The sequence below is a fragment of the Pezoporus flaviventris genome, unplaced genomic scaffold, assembly GCF_033815535.1.
Source record: "Pezoporus flaviventris isolate CSIRO_AGI_PZ_B2104156 unplaced genomic scaffold, CSIRO_AGI_Pfla_v1 ptg000007l, whole genome shotgun sequence".
In the NCBI taxonomy this organism is placed as follows: Eukaryota; Metazoa; Chordata; class Aves; order Psittaciformes; family Psittacidae; genus Pezoporus; species Pezoporus flaviventris.
This window is the reverse complement of record NW_026892555.1, coordinates 24,031,321-24,043,187: the sequence shown is the minus strand read 5'-3', so window position 1 is coordinate 24,043,187 and position 11,867 is coordinate 24,031,321.

Sequence of the window (11,867 nt, the reverse complement as noted above, 5' to 3'; positions counted from 1 at the left end):
TTCATGTCATTCCTCACTTTGCATCACTCCAGCATCTCCCATCTCTGCACCGGTTCTGTATGCACTTTGCCTTCATTTTGAGATTCTTTATTCCTATCCTGGTTTGTTTTCACTTAGCTTTAATATGTTACTTCTTGTCTCTGACTAACCTACGATACTAGTTTCCACTGCCTTTTTCTTCATGTTTGGTTTTGATGTCTTTTAACAAACCCTGTTTTGGCTTCCCCATGTAACAGTTGCTCTTGAATCCATCCAAAAGACAGCTACTGCAGCATAGCTACTGTAGCTTCATGCTTCTGGTGTGCTGCATCTACTGCTGTCTTGCTTCTCCCATATTTACTGTCAGTTCATGTCTTGTCTTACATTTCAGTTGCAATTTCTTTAGCACAGGTACCTTCCCCTTGCTCTTTGCTTACTTAGTATTTAGGAGCACTAAAGTTCCTAAAACTTCTTCAGCACAGCCCATGGCAGAGCAGCCCCAGATGACTGTCCTCTTTGTGTCCAGCCTTCCAGCTGAAAATCTCAACATGGTGTTAGCGATGATAAATGGTGCATTTTGTGACACAGACAGCGTGCCATTAAGACAAGCTCATTTCACTGAAGAACCATCTGATGGTAATGACTTTCAGATGCAGACTGACCTAGGCTGGCTCAAATCAGAGTGCTGGAGGTGAAAGGCTCCATATTCCATTACCAGGACTCTGAGCCATCAAGTCTGCTCCATCCCACCACTACTTAATCTGTATTGATATATTTGGTAGCATTTTCCTAGCTGCTATCAGCCATATAGATGTCTGCCGTCATTTTGTTGATACAGTCAATCAATACTACATTAAATGTTACCTTCAGTTTAGCCTTGTCTAAAGTAGATGTGGTATTTTCATTATTTATACAACTATGCCATTAAATTATGCATTCCAGATTAAAAGAATAAAAGAGTTGTTTACATTATTATTATTGCTCTGGCATCAACTTTTGGATTTCTGTGTAAAGAAATTAATCGCCTATCGGAGGGGGAAATGGGGACTGACAAGCACTAGCTCCTGTTGCCTCTGGGACATAATTATGCTTGCAAATACAAAACCAGAGAAGTTGTAAGCTTAACACAGTAGACACTCTTGAAAGTTTCATCTCAGCATGAAGCTATGTTTTAATTATTATTTTTGTCTGCGTTGTTCAGATTGACAGTGCACCAACTAGAGTAAGTGCTTATCCTAGTTAATTCTTCATGAGGCTTATGTCACTGGAAGATGCATTTAATTTATTTCCTTTTTCTTTTCTTAAGCCAGCACTGACTAAGTGGTTATCTGTAAACATTCAACAAAGGTTTTACTACTTTAAGGCCAGATCCAAAAACTGTTGAGTCAATTGGAAACTTCAAAGGTTTTTAGAACAGGCCCTATTACAAGACAGAGGTAAGTTGAGATTTGTGTAGGAACCTTGCAGAATAAGAACACTTCCTTATTTACATTCTACAATATTAGCAGGTTTCCTATATGGTAATGACTATCTGTTCTTACGAACTGAATTTGGACATTCAGACATCCCCACACACCTCAATAATAATGTTATATACATATGTTCATGTCCCAATTCCAGCTGAAGATTAACAATATTATAATATATGATGTTTTTTTCTAAGATGGTCTATGTAATGCATACAGTCCTTACACTTGAACAGCTGTCATCTGTGTTGTGGGAGAAGATTCTCATATTTACTGATTTAATTGGGTAATTACAGTGATGCATTTAATATTGGGAAAACTTATGTAAGGTATGATCTCAGAAGTGCCACCAGACCAAATGCTACCATGCTAGTGCAACTTGATGCAGCAACTCTGGAACAGTCTAGTATCTAAGCCTCCTTTTGATAAATTGTGCATACTGAGATTTGGGAAGTTCTACTAAGATTTCTAACTGTTAAATACTTTGGCTGTCACATAATTTTTACAGCTGTCTGTTGCATTTTTCAAAATTCTTTTAAAAATACAGGTGATAGAAGTGTGTAAGTTATTAAAAAACTGATTCTTTCAGTGACAAATTCAGAATTAAAGCATGTAATTAACCCTGACCATTACTTTATTGCATAACTTTATATCCAGCAACTATGTGCTTTGAGAAAACTTTATTTTGACAAGCTGCATTGAATCATTTGGAATCAGAAACTATAATGGTTTCAAATCATTGTTTTTAGGATAGAGACTCCTATCTTTGTACGTATCAGTTGTGATTCTTTGGCTTAATTTAAAAATGGTTTCATGTTCCAGATTAGCAACAGATTCTTAACACTATTTTAATTCCATCCTTAGTGTCACTTACTACTTGCCAACCTTTTTGTTCTCATTTCTTATCAAAATGAATTTGTATTTCTAGCTGGAGTTTTGGCAAAAATCTTAAAGCATGTGTAGTCTGCTGTCATTCCCTGTAAAACATCAGTAGTTTAAGAAACTTCACCTGATTGATCGGATGCACTGTGTAGTCAGGCCACTGAAGTGCAGGATCAACCTCAAGGCTGTCCTCAACCATGTTTGCTACTGGTCCTTTTTACGTGTCAGGCAGGAAGACGGCAGCAGTGGTGTCAAGTTCTCTGCAGCCACAGAGGCACCAGCTCCCTCTCCGACCAGCTGGCATGCTGTGCCTGGCAAGGCTGCACCCCCAAACACCTTTTCCCTTTGGTAGTGATTGACACAAGGCAGAAGGATCCTTCCTAGAAAGATCCTGGCATCACCTGCTAGGAAGAGCAGATGGGATTTTTACACAGCCTGAATTCAAGGAAAACATGGATGCTTCCTCTGTCAGCTCTTCAGACCACCTAAGTAAGTACAGACATAACCCATGTTTCCTAGCTGGCCATGAGTCCAAAGATGTAGCATAATTAGTTCCATAATTCCCCTTGGCTGCAATATAGCTCTGTGAGTTTCATTCTCTCTTACAAATACAGTATCTAAATGTCAGTTGCAGAGTCTGGGCACTTAAGTTCATAATGGTAGACAGCATTCATGGAGAGCATCCCTGTTCTCTGTGTTTTGCAGGGGTAGAATAAGAGTAGAGCAGTAACAAGCTGGAACGCCTCAGTCCTTACAAATAATTGCAGAGTACTGCTCCAGTTAAGTGAGAAAATGCTGAACCGAAATGATCCCGCTTTGCTCTGTAACATTTTATCGTAGCTGCTGCATATCATGGCTCTTTTTGATAGTGCCCTGCTTTAATGGCTGCATGGATTCTATATTTTTTTAATGAGATTTGTATCAGAATGTTCCAAGTAATGATAAATACAAGCTAAAATTACCTAAAAAGAATCTTTTCAGGGTTAGTGTAGTCAAAGCAAGGCAAATTTATATTTTCATCAGCTTAGAACATCCATTGACTCATTATCTTTATTCCAATAAAGCATTTACCAAAATTAAGGTGTTGTGGTTTAGACCCAGCCAATAATTTAGCATCACGCAGCCATTCACTCACACCCCTCCTTCTCCCCCTCCCCAAGGTGGGATGGAGAGGAGAATTGGAAGAATGTAAACCCCACAGGTTGAGATAAGGACTGTTTAATAACTAAAATGAAGTAAAATATAGTGACAATAGAAAGATTACCAATAGTAACAATAATAATAATAGGAAACAACAAGAGGAGAAATGAATGCTCAGAAAACAGAAGTGATGCACAATCCAACCGCCCACCACCTGCTGACTGATATCCAGCCAAACCTGAGCAGTCATTGGTCTCTTAGGGGTAACTCCCCACAGTTTATATACTGGGCATAACGTGTTGTGGTATGGAATACTCCATCCACTAGTTTGGAGCAGGTGTCCTGTCTTTGCTTCCTCCCGGATTCCCGTGCCCCTCCTCACTGGCAGAGCATGAGAGACTGAAAGTCCTTGATCAGGGTAAGCATTACTTAGCAACAAGTAAACCATCAGTGTGTTATCAGCATTGTTCTCACACTGAAGCCGAAGCACAGCACTGCAACAGCTACTAGGAAGAAAAATAATTGATACAGATGAAACTAGGGCAGAAGGGCAGCCAGGTATGCCTGGAGTTGCTTCAACACATTTTTAAAATATATTATTACTAGGACTTGTAATACTAATGATATGTTGAAATGTAAATCATGTAAATATTCAACAATATACATTATTTGGGTTGGAAGGGACCTTAAAGATCACATAGTTCCAATCCCTGTGCCATGGCAAGGATCACCTTCTACTAGACCTGGTTGCTCAAAGCTGTATCCAGCCTGGTCTTATGCTTGGGGTTGCCCTGACCCAGGTGCAGGACCTTGTTGAACTTCATGATGCTCACATGGGTCCGTCTCTCAAAACTGCAGTATTTTAGCATGGGCAATTAATACTTAACCTTCATAAGAACACAAAAGGTAGCATAGCTGAAAAACTGTAATGTTCTCAGTTACGAATATTTTTTCACATATTTTCCTTTCACCCAGTATCTGATCTCTTCATTCTTACTGAAAATATTATTCATTCTAGAGTTATATGCAAAAATTGCCATCCTGCAAACATTTATGTATATGCTTTTTATTATACAATCCGGTGCTAAGTTAAGAAAAGTTCCAGCTTCTAGGGACTTCAGTTCTCAAACACTACATTTAAAAATCAGCTTAAAATAAAGCCACTTTTTTTTCCTCCCTAACAGCCTGCATATTTTCATGTTAGCCAAATAAATAGTAAATTAATGTGATAGGAGATAGGATAAGTAAGAAGACTGAAATGTTGCATTTACAACTCTAACATGTTTTAAGAAAAATCTGATCAAAGGCATTTTATGAACAGAAATTTTCTGGTTTCCTTTTGGGGTAAATTGTCTTTACTATGCAAAGAGGAGTACTACTGGGAGCAGAGAATCTTGTTTTGAAATCTGTTTTCCTAGAGTGTGTGTTTTACTTTTGCAGTTTCATAGCCATTAGTTTTTTTCCAGAGCTAATCATGCAAGTGATGTCATAAAAAGTAACTTTTATAAGTTTTGATCACAAATATTTTAAATCTCAAATAGGCTGTTCAGACAATACAGTGTTTAGAAGACCCTATAATACCATGCAGTATGTGTGATGAGGAGATGGTACATTTATTTTAGGAGAGAAAGAAATCTGTATTTCATTTGTTACACTGCTAACTTCACTTTAGGTAATTGCATTCAGCTTTATTATTGCCCAGAGCAATAACTGATTGTTAGTTATTGAAGTCTGAAATGATTTTCTCATTTCCCAGGGGAATCTGGAGATTTACATGGTGCACAGCAGTAACTAATAGATATAATCTGGTCATAATGTAGCCCTATAATGTGTTATTTACTTGTTGAGAACATGGATGTTGAACATTTTAACATTTCCTCAAGAAGAGTGGCAGATTTTACTCATGATATGTGAGCTTTAAGTGTGTACTACTTAGTTCCATAATGGTTGAAACGCCAGCAACCATTAAAAGGTATATAAAACACTGGGGATCACACACCTGTACTTATCCAGCTGTACTGGAACTTGGACAGATTTTGTCCTTCATTTGTAAAATGTAAGCACATGTATGAAAAATAACCTACAATAAGTAAAATTTCATCAACAGTAGATACTCATTAGTTTGCCTTGGAATATTCTTATTATATGAAGATAATTACACTAGGACAGATAAGGGATTTTATGGAGCAGAGCTTGCTTTTCTTGCTCTCTTCTGAGCTGTTTGTATCTATTTCAGTACCAGTGTATATGCAACTCTGAGTATTTTCAGTAGCTGTCTGCTTTGTTTTATGAATGTCTTGTGCCATTCTGTAGTCAAAGGATATTAAAGGTGTGCGGTCACAAGTAAAATGTCCCTGGATGTATTCTGGAAGCAGCAGACATTTTAAAGATGGGTTGAAGTTGTCTCAGCATAACCATCTAATGCCATTTTGTGTGACATGGTGTGCAAAGAGCCTCCACAAAGGACTGGCACATAAGTAACACAGCCTGCAAGACATTTTGGCCTTCTGAAGCAGACAGCTGAAATACCTTAGAGCACATCAGCTGTCTCGTGACACCCCTTTATAATCAACTATAGACTCTGAAAGTCTGCTGCATTTATTCAGTGCCCAGAACAAGAGACCCCAACCTAACTGTGACCTTCTTTAAGGCAGTAAAATAAACCTTAAATAACAAGCACTTCAAACTCAGCAGTTTTGTGGTACAGATGTCTGCCTTTGAAGCCACATTCAGAAATAGGTTCTTAGAGAACGAAAAACTGTTCTGTAAAATTGGGTTCGTTCTGGCTTACTTAGTTAAAGTACTCCATTTTGGTGTTACAGTAAAATGAACTGTTAATCTTAGATAAACCAACAATATGAAGTAAAATGATCCTAGCCTTATAATATATACTGTCAATGCAAGTACGTTATGTGTGATACTTACATAGATAAAATACTAAGCAATGATATTAAAGTGGTAAACATTTTTTATTAAAGTAGTTTTTCCTTTCCATCAAATACAAATGTTTTATGAAGGTTTCAAAGTATTCCTCATGGAAACATTAAGGAGTCTGTTCTTCTTTCAGTCCCCAGGGGATTTGTGGCTGTTATTCACATTAAACCTAATGAGAATTACTGACATAAATACCTGGTGCACCAAGAGGCAACCAGGCTCTTAATCCATAGCATCTCCATCATCCTTTCAGCACAGGCTCCACCTCTTCCCAGGCTGCTGCTGCTTCCATTCCTAGTGCTCATTTCCTTGTATGAAAACATTCCTGCTAATATGGGAGCACCTTCCTTAGTGTGGAAGATTGCTTGAGGAAAAATCTCCTCTTTGACTAATCATGCTGTGTTGTTTTCTTCTTCACTAGAGACATACTCTATACCATGCGGCTAGGATCTGGATGCCATTTAAAAGTTTTATTGGGATCCTTATTAGGTGGGGAGGGAATCGGAGCTGTTTCTGCTCTCTGGATTCAGCTCCAGACTGTTTATTGTCAGGGTGGAAGATGAAAGGAAAGAGAGAATGAAGAAAGCAGTAAAGTAAAGACTGTGGCAGAAAGGTGGGGGGGAGTGAGAAATGACAGGTCTGCGCTCTGATAAAAACAAAATATACAATTAAGAGTTCAAAGCCATTCCTTCCTAAAAGGCAATCAGAAAGAGCAAAATAAATGAAATCCAAACAACACCATCCTCCCTTGAAACACCAACCATTACTACTCTCCCTCCCACTAAAACCCCAGAGCAAGCAGCCAGACCTGTGTCCTGAAGTTAAGTGTCCCCTTAAAACCTGCCACAGGTTTTCAACATGAGATGCTCAACTAACAATTCTCTCTCTGTTTCAAAGCGCAATTCAGAAGGAAGATGCTTCATTTTTTCAACTCTTCCTATGCCAGCCTAGATTCACTGCCTCATCTGTGCCTGTACAAACGATAAATAAAATCACCAGAAGGGGGGTAATCTTACATATTATGCCATGATGGATCACTGCTGATAACATGTACTAAAAATGTCACATTTCACGCTGAAGCCATACATCAGGTAACTCCTGCACTGGACTGCCAGGCAAGGCCACATATATAATCACTAACAGATTATGGCTTGAAATTTTTCTTAAGGATTTTGGTCAAAATGAAAATGATTCTATCTCTCCAAATCTTGTAGTGCTCTTAATTTTCCTGTATCTTTGTTCTGATCTCCTGTGCCTCCAGTTGTATTATGTTCTCTGCTAGTTCTTCTTTCCCCACCTCAGTCATCTCCATGAAGCTCTTTCACTCCCTTTTGTTCCTGCACTTGCATATTATAGAAAGGTCCTGTATTACAGAACCTTTCAAGCTTTTTAGTTAGCTTCTAATGATAGCTGTCCCTACAGTACTTCTGCCCTTTTGCTAATCCAGACTTCCTCACATTGGCCCTTTTGAATTATATGAGAGGGTTTTTTTATAGGATTTTGGTACACAAAAAATCTCTACAGAACTAGAAGATAAGCTTTTGAAAATTTGTCATATAATAGTTTACCTTGTGAGTTTGTGTTCTCTAATTGCCATTCTCTCACAATTTCTGCTATAGCTACACATATGTGAAACTGGCTAGCTCAGAACACCAGCTCTCAATCTTTCAATATGACAGTCCTCTTTTCTATGCTAATTATAAATCCACTACTCTATTATGTGTTTGTTACAGCTCTCTGCACCCCAATATTAGGTTCTTTTCTGAAGAGACCCCTTTGCAAGGCTCATCAACCATATTCCAGAAGAACTAGATGAACCTGGAACAGACAGTGAAAAACTATTGAATGGTCAGGTAAATAAGAAATATTTCATAAGGCAGTGAATTAGAAGACTGGAGTTTGGTGAGATATATGCCAAGGGAATGGGGATGCCTGGTAGGAAAATATTTAAGCTAGATAGTAATGCTAGTCAAATAACAAAGAATATGGTTATACTCATATAAAAGAGTGATACAATGACAAAAATCACCATATTTGATTATTAAGATTTCTAACCATTTGAGTGCAGGACTGAGTAGCTTTCAGTGGAAGTATTTGTAGCAAGAAATGCAAGCCTTTTTAAGACACTAAGGAGGGTGCCTGGTGTGGTGCTTGTGATAGCCAGGATATAGACTTAATGATGCAGAGGTTTTTTAATGTTCCTTGTTTTTTTTCACTGACCTTGAAAATATATCTGGGAATGCCATATCCCTTTCTTGGGTACTACATAAGCAGTCACCTCTGCTGTGTGGCTTTATTTTCCTGCCTTTCAGTCTATCCAAACTGCTGCTGTCATTTCCGCCTCTGAACACATCTATCTGATAAGATCAAAGTCATCTTTTTCTATTTTAAATGCATTAGCAGTATAAACTTATTTTGATGATCTTTGTTATCTTCATGTCTAAACAAAACAGGAACCAAAATATGCAATACTTGCTAATGTCTTAAAGAACCCACTCTCTAACTTGGTAAAACTAATTTTATTGAAGTCTCAACAACTAATTGGATAAATATGTCAATACTGTACATATCCTCTTTGGCTTGGTACCATTTTCCTGTTTAAGATAGATTAACTCAGCAAATAAACTAAGTACACATTAACCATATTGACTGTCAGGTGAATAACTTATCAATTATGTATTCCTAAGTTAGATTGCATTATCAATAAAGAAACCAAGACCTATTTAAATCAACTTTTAAAATTAACTGTGTCAGTACTTGCTGCTGTTTGGCATTCTCATACTGTGTTTGAGCTATGAGCAATTATTGGCTCTTTCTATTCCAGATGATACTTTATTAGTAATAGTGCTTTCTTTTGGAGGTAATGGAAGTTTCCACCATTCTGCCATCCATCAAAGGCTGACAAGCAGGTCCTCAGCTGCTGAACCAGTTTATGAAGCTCTTTTCTCTGCTGAATTTAATTTACAGTTTTTTATGATGCTAGTGATTTTTGCTGCTGTTTTAATTTCTCAGAAATTGTTTTAGAATCTCCTCACATCCCATGCCACAACTTTCTTCTCACTAACTTTTTGAATGAAAGAAAAGAAATATTTAAGTGGTTGGTTTGTTTAGCTGTTCATGGAAAGGACTCAACTTTCCTTCAAACCATGCCTGAACTTCTTCAAGGTTTCTGCTGAAATAGGACAACATATTTCCTAATTTATTCCTCAGGACACCTAAGGTCAAGGCCTTCATAAGGACAGTCATGAAAGTTTCCCTAGAACTTGAGACACAAATTCTAACACCCTATCTGCTACAAAGCCTTCGGTATTACTTACATGGTCTTCTATTAAATTCCTCAGGATAGGAAGATATTTTGATGGTGATAGCAGAAAAGCCATTGCTGTATCCTTGTAATGCCTTACAGATTGTTAAGCTTTATTAGTAATTAGTGGTGCATTCAGCAAGGTGAGTTATATCCATTCCATTACAATGGAATACTAGTGTTTTCAGGGAGGAAACATCACTCTCTCTGAAGACATTGGATAGATATTTTGATCCATATCACCCAATCAGATGTGAGCTGTTACATAGTTTTCCTCTTTTACATCTTAGGCTGCCACTCTTTGTTTACAGCACAAGATTGCAGTTCTTACCACTGTATCATTTTTAATTGACCACTTTATGAATAATGCTGAACTACACAAAAAATGTTGTTTTTCCAGTCTTTGGGGGACAATTAAATGACCTTGTCTTCTGGAGGATAACAAAACCCAATGTTTTGCAGTTAAAGTGAGAATTTTTCCCTGTTGAAAATTGCCTGTTGTTTTTATTATTGTAAGAACTGGTCCACTGAACTTAGCACAGCCTCTGAGGTCTCAGTGAGAATCCTATGATTAATGAGGTAGCCATTAATGTCAGTAGATTGAACAACTGAAATCTGATTATATTAAAGTGCTTCCCAAACATTAGGGTCACATTAACAGTTTATTGAAACAAGCTGATAAAATTTAAAATGGTCATCTCATTCCCTAGGGTTCCTAATTGTTGCATGATAAATCACTCTGTAGAGAAATCTATTACAATGTTCCAAATGAGAAAATGTAATTTACTGTACTATTAGTGGGGTGTTTGAAGAACATAAGTTCTTTCATGGGGGAGTTTTGCCAGAGTAAGACAAAACCCTGTATATGGAGATTGTTTTTTTTTTCTTTTAGGTCAGAATAATTCTCATGCCTTGAGCTGCCTAAATTACGTAAGAAAAATGAGACATCTTATGGAAACAAATCATCTGACAGTGACTTGCAAGTCTATTACTGAAGGTCCAACATGAATGAGCATTCATCTGTGTTTATGATATTACTCTACTTGGAAGCACACTTTTGCAGAGATTAGAAAGTCTTCATGCCTCCGTTATGGTGGCTCCTTAAAGGGAAAGAATCAGTTGAAAATTCATGTTTCTGGTTTCAGAACCTCTGATGCTGAAACAAATCTCTCTGCAGAGGACCCAAGTTACTCAAATTAATGTCTGCACGATCAAGGTCAGTCTTTGTAGTGTTTTAGAACTACTAGTAGTGTTTTGCTGTCAAAAATTCCCCCCCACACACCAGTATTTATATCTTACTTTCCCCTAGTGCATTAATTGTATAGTTTTATTACTCTTATTCTGTGCTTAGGTAGAATTTGAGCTTCAGAGATTAATATATGTATTTCATTTTGTGTATGTAAATAATGTTGTTCTAATACTTAATAGTTTATAAAATTTATTTCTATGACTGGGGGCAAACTAAAAAAGACATTGCAAGTAGAAAGGCTTGTCACAATCACAGCTGACATGGATATATAGGCAGATATCCCTTTGTCTCAAAACTTGGCATCAGAAAAAAAAAAAGAAACTGAGACATTCTACAGACTAAGGTATTTATGTTCCACAGAACAGTGGAAAAAAGCTGCTGGAGGACTGGAGACTACTTACTGTATTAAGCACCCTCATTTTTCTTCAGTCATACTGAAGTAGAAATGGCACATGGTAAGGGACAACAGTTCTGTGCTGGAGGGGCAACAAGTAGTTGAATGACAAACAAGCATCTCAACATATACTAACTCAGTCTCTGTTTTGGTGGTAACTAGTCAAGTCAATCCCAATGTCCATAACCTTAACTTGCAGTGAGAATGAAAAATGGTTTTAGGTCTCACCAAGACTATTATTAGAGGGTGAAAAAAATCTTAGCTTTGCCCCTTTCATGAACAGAGTGCCAAAATACTGTAAAAACAAGTAAATGGGATAAAATGCTGACATTTATACCTGGCATATTACTAATAGGTACCTGTGGATTTTTTTGAAGTGTGTCTTTCTACCCGAGACAAAATTTTATTCACATTGCATATGAAGAGGAAATCTGTACACATTCCACATTCAAAAATATGGGCGCAGGATGTGGAATTAGTACTGCTTGCAGCTTGGTAGCATCTGGAATCATAGCTGCA